General features: G+C 30.2%; 1 long non-coding RNA gene across 1 annotated transcript; it reads right to left on the reverse strand.

The window, feature by feature from the left end:
• Nucleotides 1-4231: 4231 nt before the first annotated feature.
• LOC149986353 (uncharacterized) lies at nucleotides 4232-5633 on the reverse strand. The gene is made up of 2 exons (XR_016500656.1): nucleotides 4763-5633; nucleotides 4232-4654 (listed from the first exon to the last, which is right to left on the reverse strand). It is a non-coding gene; the product is annotated as an uncharacterized LOC149986353 (long non-coding RNA).
• Between the last annotated feature and the right edge of the window lie 10215 nt (nucleotides 5634-15848).

Raw genomic sequence — 15848 nt, forward strand, 5'->3', positions numbered from 1 at the left:
GAGTCATTTGGTGTCTTGGACGTTGGTCTTGGCGACGCTGGAATAGGCGGTTGTCACACTTTACAGCTTGGCTAATAGCTTCGTTGAGCGTTTGAGGATCAGGAAGAGATAACAACAAGTCCTTCACATCATCCTTCAAGCCCCAATAAAACTGACTCACCAACGCCTCTTCACCCCAATTAATGTCACTTGCCAATTGTCTGAAATCCGAGGCATAGACTGATGCAGAGCGTGTTTCTTGTCGTAGCGATCGGATCTTTGTTGTAGCCCATCGAACTTTATCATGCTCGCCAAATGCTTCTGCAAACGCCTCCAAGAACGTTTCAAAGTTGCTCAGGATTGGCGATCGCTTCTCAAACAAGGGAGTAAACCAAGACAGAGCTTGTGCTGTAAGCAAGGTTCCAACAAGCCCAACACGCGCTTCCTCCGTCGGATAACGTTCGGGCTGTAAAATTGTTATCAACCTGATTTGGTTGACAAAACCTCGAAACTTGGAACGAGTTCCATCAAACTTATCCGGAAGACTAACTCGAGGCTCCTTTCGTTGTAGGACTACTCGATCTTGTTGAAATGGAGGTAGAACTGCTTCTTCTGACGCAGAAGTTTGAGGCTGATATGCTTTAGATGGCGCTATCCCAGATGCTCCATTGTTATGGAGTCCTACCATGACTCCTTCGATCTCTGTTGTCCTATGTGACAACGAGGCAAGAGCATTTATGATGGCGTCTAGTTTGGATTCCAAACTTTCAGCCATTTTAACGTCTTAACCTTCGGCTAACCTTCAGAAAGAAGAAAAAAGAGTTTTGACAAAAGGACAATATTGGTTCAGAGGAGAGTACTCCGCAACCTCTAAAACGCCTTAAGACTCCAAGATGAGGGGTAATCCACTCTCTCCAAGAAGAATAAGGCTCCAATATTGAGAAAGAAGAGATATCAGTTTAGAGGAGGGTAATCCGCAACCTCTAAAACACTAGCACACCTTCAAGAAGAGGGGTAATCCACTCTCTAACAAGAAGGAACTAGCTCTGATACCAGTGAAAATGCAGTCTCGACAAACTGTCACGGACACAAAATACAGACTTGAAATCTAATAAGAAGTTCAAGAAGAAGTGGCAGAACTAGATTAAACAGATGAGTACAAGAACAACACCAGAAAGGTGAGCTAGAACTCCAAGAGATGTGTTGTCGAGACTGAAGAACCCTTCAACCTCGACTCCTATATATACTACTGAATAGGAAGCTTCTCGAGCTACTTCCGCTAACTAGGACGCTTCTCCAACAACTTCTACTAATTAGGAAACTTCTCGAGCAACTTCCTAGAATCTATCAAAATATTCTAGAACCTTCTAAGAATATTCTAGAACCTTCTAAGAGAATCTTTAGGGAATATTCTAAGAATCTTCTAGAACCTTCTAAAAGAATCTTTAGAGAATCTTCAGAGAATATTCTAAAAGAATATTCGAAGAATCTTCCAATGTATGTCCATGACAATATCTACACCATAGCGAGTTCCAATTCGGCCGACAATAGAGATGACAACACCAATACCAGTTCCAAGAGAAAGCAACCAATTAGAGTTTCAACGAGGTGTAACAGAAGGGTGGAATCTTAAAGAAGTTATATTAGGTCAAATTTCCCCGCTACAACTTATAGTGAGTAAGCTCGAAGATGAGGATAGCTTAAAAAGGCAAGTGGAAGCAAGCAAAAAAATAATATTGGAACAAAATTATAAAATCAGAGAACAGGAACAAGTCATCAAGATAGAATCGGAATTTAAGATACGAGTGAAGCGTGAATTGGATGAGAAAGTAGAAAACTAGTCAAAGGAAAAACAGAGGATTCAGCATATCCTGAAAAATCAAAGGCAAGAATTACTACAAACTCACAAATTGTATAGATTGGAACAGGAGAAGATGAACGCTCAATTGAAGATAGAACGAGAGAAGAAGGAGGCATTGGAGTTTAAAAAGAAACAATTAGGTGACCAATATTGAAACAATACGGATGAGTTACAGGCAGAAATTGTTGTTTTGAAGGAAACAGTAACAAAATTGGAGAGTGATTTGGTTAGTATTGGTCAGTCACAGACATTTGCCTCAACGGGAGTAAGAATTGAAAAATTGGAGGAGAAATTGCAACAGTAGCAGCAACAACTGGAAGTTAAAGATGCCAGAATCTTCCAATTAGAAGCTTAGGTTTGAGAATTGAGAGCGTATAATGAAGATTTAACAGCTTAATTAAGTGCAGAGATTCAGGACGAGTCGGAGGAAGAAGATATAGTGTTGGAATAAGACCAAATAGAGCTAGCGCCAGAAATCGAAGAGATTGAACAATCCAGTTAAAAAAAATATATATATATATATATATATATATTGATTTTTGTTTATCAATATTGTGTTTGTAGAGACGCTGCACAGTTAAGAGTGGGGCTATGTAGAATAAGTAGTTATTTTCAAAATGTATATACCTAGTGTATAGTATAAATACGGATAGATAACTATTGAAAAGGTGGTTCAATAGGTAGAATGGATGAATAGTCAGGAAAAGTAGTTATCATCTGTAGTATAGGAGTTGGTATCTCGAGATAGTATAAGGAGGATGGAAGAGGGGAAGAAAATACCAGACTATGATAGTCATGAGCCGAGGATAAGCTTGGTACTATCTCTTCTTTTTAATTTTCTTGTTTCTTTTGTGTTAGTGTTGATTCTAGTGAAGAGAATCTTTTTAATGAATTAATGTTTGATTTACGAAGTTGTTTATGGATCATTGTTTATCAATTGTTGTGAAAGATTGAGGATGTATGGAAGTTTCCAGTCATTGTTTATCGCAAGGTTGTAAGTTTAGTGGAGAAGAATTGTAATCGATGGAATTGTCTTGATCCGTATTTATACTATACACTAGGTATATACATATAATAGAAGGAATTGTCTTAATCAGATTCTGTGGATTGGAAGTTATTCGTTCCAGGGTTTGGGATATGCTTGTGTGTTCGTGAATTACATAGGGTACTGAAATCGTTGTCGTGGATGTTATTATATTGATATGAAAGAGTGAACAATAGGAGGAAAAGCTACGTGTTCTTCGATATGGTAAGTATTCAGCAATAGCTGTTAATTGCGTGACCCTAACAATTGGAGCTCATATACATGGTCTTTCCTTGTTTTTGAATTCTCCTATATTGGTTTATTTTGGGAGGTTTCTTCCGGAATAAGTAAAACGACAACCAGAGTATCAAAGTTAAAATCTATAAGATATGTCTTGAATCTAAAATCTTCTATTATAATGTAAATCTCTATAAGATTTTAGAAATCCAAATCCTAAAAGAAAATAAATAAATAAATAAATAAATAAAAATAAGTTAAAGATTTTTTAAAGCAACTTGAATGATCTAAAACATTAGTTCAAAAAACCATGATTTATTTGACATTAGTATATTCTTTAGTCCAATGAACAACTACCTTGGATCTTAGTTCATATATTTAAATATCAAAAATAAGATTATTGACTTATTTAAACAAATTTAGAAGAAAATTCTTGCAAAAGATTTTGTCCAACATCAATATATTGACATACTAATGGAACTTATTATTAGGCCTTAATTTTAATTTACCTAAAATAACCTTTGATTCCAAGTCTATTCATACAAAGTAGCATTGTGAATTTGGCTTATTTGATATAAAAATATAATAATCAACACATAAAGAAGATAAATAAGTCTTAACATTAATATTTAGTGTGTGTTGTCTATCTACTTCACAAGCTTAAATCTATTTTATATTAATTTTGGGAATGTCCACAAGTTTGAAAAAATTAGAACTAGCCTATCTCTTTTATACAAATTGACTTTAAATCCTCAAAAAAAAGGTCTGTAGAAGGTCCTAAAATGGAAACAAACCAAATTTGTAGATAAGATTCCTTCCAAGTTCAATATTTTTGAAAAATATAGTTGTTACTTCAAGGGCTTTGCTTATGGACTATTTGAATTTTAAAAAATAAAATTTATATTTGAATAAGATGTATGGAATGAATCCTATGATAGAAAATTAATCTTGCAATGTTTCATAGAATATGGGCAGCCTAGTTAGAAGCTTTTATAAAAGAAAATAAGCAAACATTCTTAACAAGAGGTATCACTTCTAAAAAGATGGAATAAAACATGGATGGCAAAATAAATGTTAGACTCTATAACACATACATCAATTAAATGGAATTTTAGAGTACCACTCAGTGATTTCATAATATAAAAAAGTATATCCTTTTTAGAAGTAATTTTACTTACTTCAAATAGTACTCTTGACTCCGTCCAATTGGGTATTCGGAGTTAGTTCCAATAACTATTCAATACATTGGATATACCACGTTTTCGTGTAAAAAAAATTAATAAAATAGATGGCCATACGGTACCATTCAATCATCTCCCAATAAAACTATATCCCATTATGATCCTTAGGAAACAAAGCTCTATAAACTCCACAGTTCTCTCGTATGAATCATTATACGGATCTAAGTCTAAAGAAAGGTTTCGTCGATTCGAAAAGTAATATTGCAGATCAGTATCTGCATATCAAGGTCTCCATTTGATCGGAAGAGGTTCCAGCTCTGGTTGCGTTATTGTACTCCTTGTAGTTCTTCTTTAAGAGGAAGCTGTGCTACACTGCAGACAGCGTGTGCGCCAGTAAGTGATGTGAGCATATATATATGATATAGATATAAATATACATATTCATATATAGATATAGATATAAATATACATATTCATAACCTGCGTCAGGCACCACTCCAAGTCTGGCATCCATGCGCTTGTCGCGACGCAGCACCTCGTGAAGATTGAAGGGAGAAATTGTGTAGATTATGCAAGATGATTGATGATTACGTCTCTGGTGATGTGCAGGTGCTATGATGCTCTCAATGTGGATTCCCTAGGACCCACAATACTTCGACATTCGTTCAGTTCGACAGATGTGGAGCTGGAGGGACGGAGTTAACGCTGTCTGCAAGGGGGATCACCAACTCACGCGCGGTATTACATCACTCTTGGAATGGTTGGTGCATGCGCCTTAATGCCCGTTTTGCTTTTGTTCTTATTTCCCCTCTCAGCAATTTCACTCTTAGTTGAATGCAGTAGGTTGTTTTTCCCCTCTCGTTGTGAGTTCCTGCAGATACCCCAGCACCAGCGGTATTGGTCACGTCTATTCAAATGTCACGGGACGCGCAACCTGTGGCTCAAGTACCATAGCCACTTGTCTCAACCCCCCCAGGGTACTTAGCAGTCGCGGGAAATATTACCGAATCTGATGGGCTTGGTATCACGATAGCACACACCGCGTAAATAAACCCACTCTTGTTCATGAATACGTGAACAATCGATGTCGTAGGTGAGGCGCTTTCGAGCTGACCGATCGATCTCTGAAGAACACATGGCAGGGTAAACAACCAACTGACGTGAGCTCCATGTTCGCAGTTAGGCATATGCGCTATGTCTTCACCATCAAACGGCAAACCAAGCTTGGGCATCGCTGGAGTGACTCTATCTCCCTCTCGATCTCTCACTCTCTCCGCACACATGCACAAACGCCAACTCTGAAACCTGTCTAGTCTCCACTTTCTGCTGCAGACTGATTGTAACCCATCGAAAATGATCCTTCCGCTTTCAGCAACGACTGACAATTTATATAGCTGGATGGCTTATCCAGGTACATTGCACCGACCCATTCGGAATCGCTGTCTGTTTGCGACGACTGTGCAGTGCCAATCCGCGGACATTACTGAAGCTCTGAAAATGAGAGTGAGTCTGAGGTGGGAATTAGGGTTTCGAGAAACGCCATATCGTCATGTTGTTTTTTTTATGCCAAAACCATGTGCAACTCTGTGAGAAATGAGTGTACTGTGTACTTGGTATTCATTGTTTCCATGACTGAGGACTGTCCCCCACTGACACAAGGACCCTGAATTGGTGGTAGGAGGCCGTTTTGTAATGTTATTGAAGGAAACGGCTGCCCACCCTCATGACATTGCCCATGCTCCCAATCACCCTGCCACCGCCCTTTTCAGCCCCTCTATCCTCTTTACTAATATACTCCTTGATGACAAACCACCCACGGACAATTCCCTTACTGACCAATATAATTTTAGCTGAAAAACCACCTTCGCTATAACAGTCCTTACGTTAAACTCTTGGTAGCCTTTAGGATTTATAAAGCCTCCTTTTAAGGTACTTAATTGGTACCTGGTATAGATGAAAAGGAAATCGAAATGGGTCTTTGCACCCAAAACATTTTAATAAATCATAAGCCTTTAATCTTCTCTACTTGCTTATAAATGATTTCGTATTTCTTTATTTAAACCCCAAATCTTTAACCATGCATCCTTCCTACCAATAATTTAGGGACCCTAAATAATTGAATGTTTGTAAGTAAAAATATGATTCAACTACTTGACATCTATATTTGTAGAAATGCATAGATCATGGTCTAAAGAAATAAAAAGATCAATGTGTGAGTTTGGTGCCTATTATGTAAAATTGCATCTTAAAATGCCATAGTTCAAAAGCTTCACCAATATTTTTTACTTGGTAAAAAGAAACAAGAAAAAAAGAAAAAATCTATTATTAGGAAGCTTTAGTTTTAGGAAGTCTTATCTCTATAATTCCTCTTTGAAAAAATAAAGATTGTGCTGTCTACACCAAAGAGACATAACAATAAGTTCATTTGAATCTTATCTTTTCTATTGCAAGCAAACTTAAGGCAAGCCTTATTAAATTAAAAACCTTATCTCTAGAAAAATACCGACGTAATACCTTTATTTTTTTTTATTTCCTTTATAAATTTTAAACTTCTAAAAAACATTATTATGGAACCATATTAATTTAATAAAAAATTTACTTGTTTAAATTTTTATCTCACCTTTTTTGTTTTTCACTTTATTTTTTTAAATTATTTTTTAAGCTTTAATATTTTTTTTAAATATCACACAATATTCTGCTAAATTTCTTTTTGAATTTTAGAGATTTTATTGTTTGGTTGAAACGACTTTTTGTGTTTAAATTTGTAGAGAAAATTATAAAATAAATCCATCTTTCTGAATAAAAAGACCTCAACCCTTGCTCACAAATCATGTAATTTAAACAACATAAATAATCCAAGAAATTTGAAAAAATTCAAATGATTTTAGCGAGTAATAATTGGCGCACTGGCAGACCTAGTTTCTAAAATATTTGTTATGCAAAATACTATACATACATACATACATACATACATACATATTACAATTTACAATAAGTCAAGGGAAAACTTGTGCCTTCACTTCTACCTCCCATTTACTCTTTTCTTGTCTTCCATTACTTTTTTTGGTATATGTTATCAATTTTCCAAAATGAGTAATTTGAAAGAAAATCAGAATTGTCTATCAATTGATAGGAAAAAATAATAATCTCTAATTTGAAAATAAAATTGAAAAAGGCAATATTGCAAAATAAGAAGTGTACAGAATGTCAAATCTATTATTGACAAACTACCATCTGATAATTGTGTGCAGTTAAACTTGAAACAAACTTGATCCACTAGAAAGCACCTAACCGTCACTCTCAGACAGTCAAATTCAACGTAAAAGCAAAAATATCCATTTGTTTATCAGGCCTTTGACCTTGTAACTACTGGTCAAGATTTCCCCTGCACCCAAATGCTGAAACTGACACAGAAGTTTATTTTACCCTACTATAAACTCAGTCAAATAATCATTTCATATTTTATATATATATATATATATATATATATATTAATTCAAATGTACACAAAAGACAAAACGAAATAAAACAAAAGAGAAAACCCTGAACTCACTTTTTGCACTATCTCATGGTCATCCCAGTACATAACACTGTGCAGCCTTGTTCAGCTACATAGTTATTACTTCCCTATTAAAACTATTACTTGGATAATATATTTTTAAAAAATATATATATCTTTAACAAACAAAAAAAAAAAAAAAAAAAAAAAAAACTTGAGGAGGAAGGCAACAAAGCACAACCAAAAAAAGTTAGATGAATAACTGTCAAGAATGAACGGACAAGCAGATAGACAAGAAAAAGAGTTAGACGAAGGCTGCCTGGCTCATTGAAGACGTACCATGTGACAATAAAAACAATTCTCTGGAAGGGTAGATAACGCCAACATGCATTCCCCCATCCCTCCTCCTCAACTACTGTATTACAGCCTTGGAGATTGTCCCCCCTCCCTTGCTTGCCCTTGGCCTGCACAATTCCATGTGCTTCAGAAGGTTCCAGAATTTGCAGATCCCTGAGTAAGTGCCTTAATTCACACTGAAGCAAGCTTCCATGGGCTGTGGGCTGTGTGGAGAGCAGGAAGGGAGGAGGGGGGGGGGGGGGGGGGGTGGGCAACATCAATATCAAACTCTGGACCTCACCTTCCACAGCTACTACAATCACTGCAACAACAACAACTCTGGTTAAATGAATCAAGCTAAAGGAGAGCTAGGGCAAAACCCACTCAAGGCTTCCTTCCCATGATTTTGCATAATTGCAGCTGTTAGCATCCCCATGATCTGCTCTTGTTCATCTACTTGTTTATTTTATATATATATATATATATATATGTACTTGTATGTATGTGTGTATGTAAAGGAAACTTATGACTTAATTAATTCTTATTTGTAACTTGAAGACATCTGATGTAGATAGATTGGAATGTTTAAGTGGATGAGAGGGAAAAAATTTAAAAAAAGTAAATGGCTTGGTAAGATTTTGGCCAACTCACTGGCTTGTTTAAGTACTATGTTTATTTCTTTGTTATTTATTTTGAACTTGAATTCTATTTATTTATTATACATTAAGTAGATCACATTCACTTTTCTTTGGAATTCTATATGCCATTATTTAGTTATTATTTAGCTTTTTCTTTAAAAAAATTGCTTTAGTTTTATTTTTGATAGCTCAGTTGAAGGTGCAGCATGTTCCACTTTGAGGATTCAAGGTCACAAAGTCAGATACCCTTTCAAAGCTAAAAGGCCATTTCTATTGTCAGGCATGGTTTCATCATGGGTGACAAGCTATGTCTTTAAGCTTTCATTAATTAGAGATGGACATCTAGGGCTTCATCAGACCTTGTAATATCCAAGTTCATAATGGAATCAGGTCTTAATGAGGGCAGAAGGCCTTTCCCACTTGATTCATTTTGTATAACATTTACAAATAAAAGCTCATTACATACAAACATTTCTTAAGTACATGCTTTTAGATATCTTCAAAAAACATATAATTAATTTACACAGACAAATAAACATGTTTGTTATTTTATTTGTGTATTAAAATGAACATATCCTACGCAATGTAAAAAATTTAAGCTTTTATCTTTACTATGATTCCATTTATAAATTATGTGTTATTTATTTATTTATATTTGTAAAGAGTATTCTTTATCAATTATTTTTTATAACCTCAGATTGATACATGATTTTGTGTATGCATATATTTAAAAATTACTTAATTTCTTGACTTCTTATCAAATTTAGAATATTCTGGAATAAGACTCAAAACCAAAAATTACTAAATTTTAAAATTTTGAAAATTCTTATAATACGAAAAATACAATAATATTTATACTAGAATGTAACAGTACTATTATTGTAAATTTTTCCAATTGTTTATAAATTTTTAGCAATCAAAGCATATTATTTCCACTTACGTCACACTTGCAAAATTAGAACTTAATCATTACACCAATTTCATAAATCATTAATCCAAATTCTCAAAATAATTATCTTTATGACACTATTGACTACATTTATCAATCAAGAACAAAGATTTACTTCAATTTGAGATTTTGTGGTGAAAATACATTATCTTAAATTAGAAACGAATGATTGATAATATTTTATTTTGAAAAATTAAAAACCTTAAAAATATGAAACAGTGCTATAAATTTAATTGAATAACATTTTTTAAAAAAAAATTAAAATGATTATTCATCAATAATACAAACATGTTCTATTTTTTTTATCTATCTCTTAGATTTTCTATCTTTAAAAAAAACTTCTTAAGCATAAATTCATATATATATATATATATATATATATAACAAGGGAACTAATTTTTTTTCGTACAAGGGAATAGTATTTTAAATTATCATTATTATTATTACTATACATATTTAAAGTTGATTATAATATTAAAAAATATTCCATAATTATTATTTTATTAAAATATAGAAATGGCTAAAAACATTGTTTGATCTTCCTATGTTATTTTTTAGTCACTTTTTTTTTTTTTCTAAAATTTTTTCATTGAAAATAATTTTTATATAAATCTTCAAAATATACATGAAATTTCTTTAAAAAATTAAAATTTTGGAAATCATAATATATATGTATTGTAATGGTCTTCTTTGTACAAACTAAATAGTTTTAAGCATCTCAATATAAATACATACATATAATTATTTTTGGAGCTATTACTTATTGCAATACTGATTTGCTAAATTTTTTTCTTCAACATCTGTGTATATATATATATATATATATATATGTGTGTGTGTGTGTATATATATATTAATTAGCACATGACTTTTATTAATATTATTATCTTAAACATATAAAAATAATTTAAATAAGATCTATATTTAAATTGTGAGAAAAAAGTTATAATCCATATTTATTTATTACTAAATACTAACAAAATTTTATTTCATTTAGACCAAAATAATTAATTGTGAAATATAATTCTAATTTTAAAATCTATAAATTGATGTTTTCTGATTTTTCATAATTTTTTTAATATATTTTTATATGTAATTGGACTTTTAGAAATATTGAAAAAAATTAAAAACCTAATTAAGTTTGACTTATATATTTTTTATTGTAATATTTAATGCATGAATATAGAGATTAATTTAGATAATAATTCTACATAAAGCGTGAAATAATCAGAATTTATATATAAAAATACTTAATAAATGATATTAGTTTTGTTGTATTGTTGTTTCGTAAAATATTTAAAACATATAAATTTAAAATATTTTAAATTTTAACTTCAAAAATAATGTTTGGATATACACTATTAATCCATCTTTAAAAACTAAATATTTTGAAAATTGTGAATTATAAATATATTAGAGATTTTGATATTTATTGGAACTATTACATTGATTTTCAATAAAATAAATGTAATGTTATTAGATTTAGTGCGGTTGATTGTTTTCTATACTAAATCTTAAACACTATCAATAATGATTATTTTATAAATAAAAATATTCTATGATTTTTATTTGAATGCATTAAATTTTTAATTTATATCTTAAATTATTACTATAGAAAAATTTTAATTATAAAATTGATTAATATTTTATTTATTTAGTTAATATATCTATAATAAGAGCTTAAACATTCTTTATTTATAATGTCTCAAATGTGTGTGTATGTGTGTATCTTTCTTTTATTTTTATTTTTATCAGTGTCCTTTATAACAAGTTTTTCCAGTTATCAAATACTTATTGTCAATCAAAGCAATTTAAAATTTAAATTTAAACTAAACTAGGTATATTCTTTGCATATGGATGCAAAAACTAGATTAACAGAGATAATTTTTGCTTGTTTTTTCATTGAATAAAAAATAAAATAAAATAAAATTCAACCATTTCATTCTAGGAGTGTTGAATTCAATGGCTTAAATTTGTAGATAATAGAAATAGGACGTTAAAAATATTAAGAAAAACCTTCTTTACAGCAGTAGAATAAGATTTAATTATTACATAATATGATGATTGTGTAATAGATGGTTGACATGAAAATGTTAGTAATAAGGTATTGCAATGTTAATATGATAAAAGAATTATATTGCTATTAAGGAAATTACTAGATTTGCAATCATGTTTGAAGAACATGTTGGTAGTTCTTGGAATTGGTTTCTATCTTAAATTAACTTGGCTTGATGTGTTTTTAGTTATATATATATTTTTTAAATGATATTTTCTATTTTATTGTAAATAATAAAGCTAGGAATTTTTTTTTCACAAAGATGTTATATTAAATTTGCATTGAAAAAAATATATTTAAGATCATTTTTTAATTACAACATAATAATCATAATCATAATAATAATAATAATAAGATTTTTTTCTTATTATAGATCAAACCATGTGTATTTTAGAAGAATTTTTGGTAATATTACACAAGCTTGAAAAGTTTTATAAAAAAAAATTATAAGTACATATATATACATATATATAAGCACACACACACACACACACACACACACACACATATATATATATATATATATATCAATAATATTACTAGAAATATGTAAAAAACGCCAAAAAAATGTGAAACATTTCTTGGATCAGGATTTTTTTTTTAATTATTGAATTGGTGATAATACTATTAAAACAAATAAATTTAAACATAGTAGGTTAAAAAATTTAATAGTGTGTTTAAAACTACAATTTAAATTAGACTATTATCTATAAGTTATACTTGATAATTTACCTAGCTACATTTTATTTTATAATCTTTTGCCTATAGTCAACTAAAAGAATGTTATCATTTATGTCAATTTTTTAAACGTATATTATTAAAAAAGTACTTGATTAGAGAATTTGTGTATGTCAATTTTAATATTTCTTAAGGTAATAAAAGACCAAGTAATTATTAAAAAAACTTGTAAAATTTACAAAAAGTAAATTGTATATATTTTAAAATAGATTACCCATCTTCGAATTTCAAAAATCTAAAAAAAGATTTAATATTTATAAACAAGCAATATTGAATATAATCACTTAACAATCTAAATAAGTGTGTATAGAATACTAATTCATTTAGTACTAAATATTTTATGTTATAAAAGCTAAAAGTTTTGGTAGCACAAAAGACATATAAATATTATGATAATAATAGTAATAATAATAATATTTATTTAATTAAGATGCTTGATGAATGTACATAAATGTATATATATATATTAAAAATTAATATGATTAAAAATTAATAATATTAATTTTTAAATAAAAAATAAGACAAAGCATAGATTGTTTCTAAACTTATTCTTACGAATCTTAAGTGCTTCTCTTCTTGCTTCTTGTTTGTACTATTAAATCTAAGATTTATAGAAGATTCTACAGAATATACTAAAAAAATATGAGTGATTGTGAACTTTTAAAGGATCCTTTGCACAAGCTTCTAGTATGGTATTGAAGATTCTAAAAGATTGTGGAAACTCTTAGAAGCTTGTGAAGATTTTAAAAAATGTTTTAGATATTGTAAGAGGTTCATTAGAAATATAGAAAATTAAAAATGCTTTTAAAGCTTTTAAAAGTTCTTAAAATGTGATAGGAAATACTAAAAACATATAGTTTATTTTTACCTTGATTTTTATTTTTACTTCATTATGATAATGCTATTTAAATTATAAGATATAATCTGTACATTACTTTTATATATATATATATATATATATATATATAAACATCATATTTATTATTTAAGAACTTTATATAAGAATGTTTATTATTCAAGAATATTTAAGAACATCAGCATGGTCTCATGATTATGGATGTTTCTTGTTGTTACAATTATGGCCCATAGTTGTGTGTCTTGTATTTTTGTGGTTATACTCTATGGCCATGGAAACTTTACCAAAGACCACAGATCTAGATGCTTATACAACAATAAATCAATTCACTCCTGTACAGTTACTTCTGTGCACCAACATTTAGTTCATTGCACTAATCACTGGTATCTTGGACAACTTTTGCACAGCAGAATGTTGCCAAAGAGTCCTATACCCCAAATACAATAGTTGATGCTACTCCTTCACTAACAAACAGAAAAATAAAAATAAAGCAAAAAATATAAGCATGATAAAGAATACCCTAGTTTTGCTGATAGAAATTGTTGATAAATAAATTTATTTATCTGATTTGCTGCTAAAATACTAAAAATCAAGCGCACTGCCCCAAAAATCTACTTCCCTTCTGGATGTCAATTGCAAGTTTTGAGCAAACATTCAACACAATCACATTTGAGAAATTCAACATACTCAAGGTTTGCATAAAATGCTTCATTTTGACTTTCAAATATATAAAATATTTCTTGGGAAAATCATTTTAAAGATATTATGAATTATTTACACTGACTGTAATTGGATTGCAAACTGTTGTCACAAAAAAAAGATAAAAGAAAAAGAAAAAGAAAAAGTCATGACTTTGTTCTATCGCTCAACCCTACCTTGTATCAGATTTAGAAAACATGAACGATCTTTCACTACTTACATATTTCTTAAATTGCTTGTGTAAATAAAGTAATAAAGCAAAAGATTTTTATTTTATTTATTTATTTATTTATACTTTTGGCTATTGCAAGCAAATTTTATTTTGCAAATATTCTAAAAATTCATGGAGGAATTGCATAAATTATTTTTTTCTAAATCCAAATATACACATTGAATACAAGGTATATTGTTTACTCTTGAAGTGTGGATTCTAAAGGGTCCCCCAACAGAAAACTCTGATGCTTGAATTCTAGTCTTGAACTTTTGCAAAACCAATGCACAAGGTTTTTGACATCTGTTGGTTGAATTCATTGCAATTATTAACAAGTTGGAGTACATTAGCATCCAAGCTTTCAAATTAAATTATCATCAGAAAATAAGAACATGCAAATTTCGAAATAAATAAAATCTATACAATGGAAAATTTTAATACATGTGTACATACAGTGATATTTATCTATTATACTTAAGTTTAGGATTGAATGGATGAGAGTGTCACTAAAATCCATTCATCCCGCTGACTTGAAATAACAAATTTATCTAGTTAAATGTCAGAATGGTCATGGAGGAGTACTGTGTCAAATGTACATAATAAAATAATACAAGTGTGCCTAATCTATTGCATTAGCCAATCGAAATTGTGCATTTAGATTTGGCCGTTCAGTATTGTATTATTATTATTAGTTGTAATCATTTCCAATCAAGGTGCACTTAAAACTGCCTCAATTATAGCTTAACAAACTCTATATATAGGGGAACGTTAAATAGACCCAATCTTCCTAACCATCATAAAAATTAAATAGAATTAAATTAAAAAATTATCTTTAGATTCATTTTACCACTGTTGGATCTCAAACCAATGAAAACCATCCACATTCATCATGATTACCATATTCTTTATCATAGATAGGTGGATTTAACAAAAACTTGGATTTATTTAACATTCCCATATATATATATATATATATATATATCATGTTATAAGAACACATTACTTGTAAAAGAACCTTTAAGACATGGCCTCTAATATACATTAAACATCTCCTTTTAGTAACAAAATCCTGAAATTCAATTTATATTTTACTGAAAGAGTAAATCCTTACTGTATTTTTCAGAAATTTAGAAATGATATTAAAGTATGATATTAATAAAATAATACAAAATTCTATATATATATATATATATATATACACATATGCACATATATAACAAAAGAAAAACCTATGCAAAAGGTCCTTGATACATTGTTAAGATTTGACAACAGGGATCTACTATAAAATCTCAAAGAAATTAGCATACAAACATACATTCACGGAAGTGTACTTTTTTAAACTTATCAAATGGTACAAGATCAATTATAGCCATTAACATTAATATTAATAATAATGTTGTTGTTATTATTTTCCACTTAGGATTTTTCATCTTGATGACCACTACATGAGACCCTAGGAAACATGTTTCATGAGAGTATCCAACAGCATTTGGTGAAGCTTGTGGCCATGTCTACAACATCTCTTCGTCGTCGTCGTCGTTTTCGCCGTCGCCCTCGCCTTCGTTGCTGGTCCATAACAATTGC

This window comes from Physcomitrium patens, chromosome 24, assembly GCF_059467195.1.
Source record: "Physcomitrium patens ecotype Gransden chromosome 24, ASM5946719v1, whole genome shotgun sequence".
Lineage (NCBI taxonomy): Eukaryota > Viridiplantae > Streptophyta > Bryopsida > Funariales > Funariaceae > Physcomitrium > Physcomitrium patens.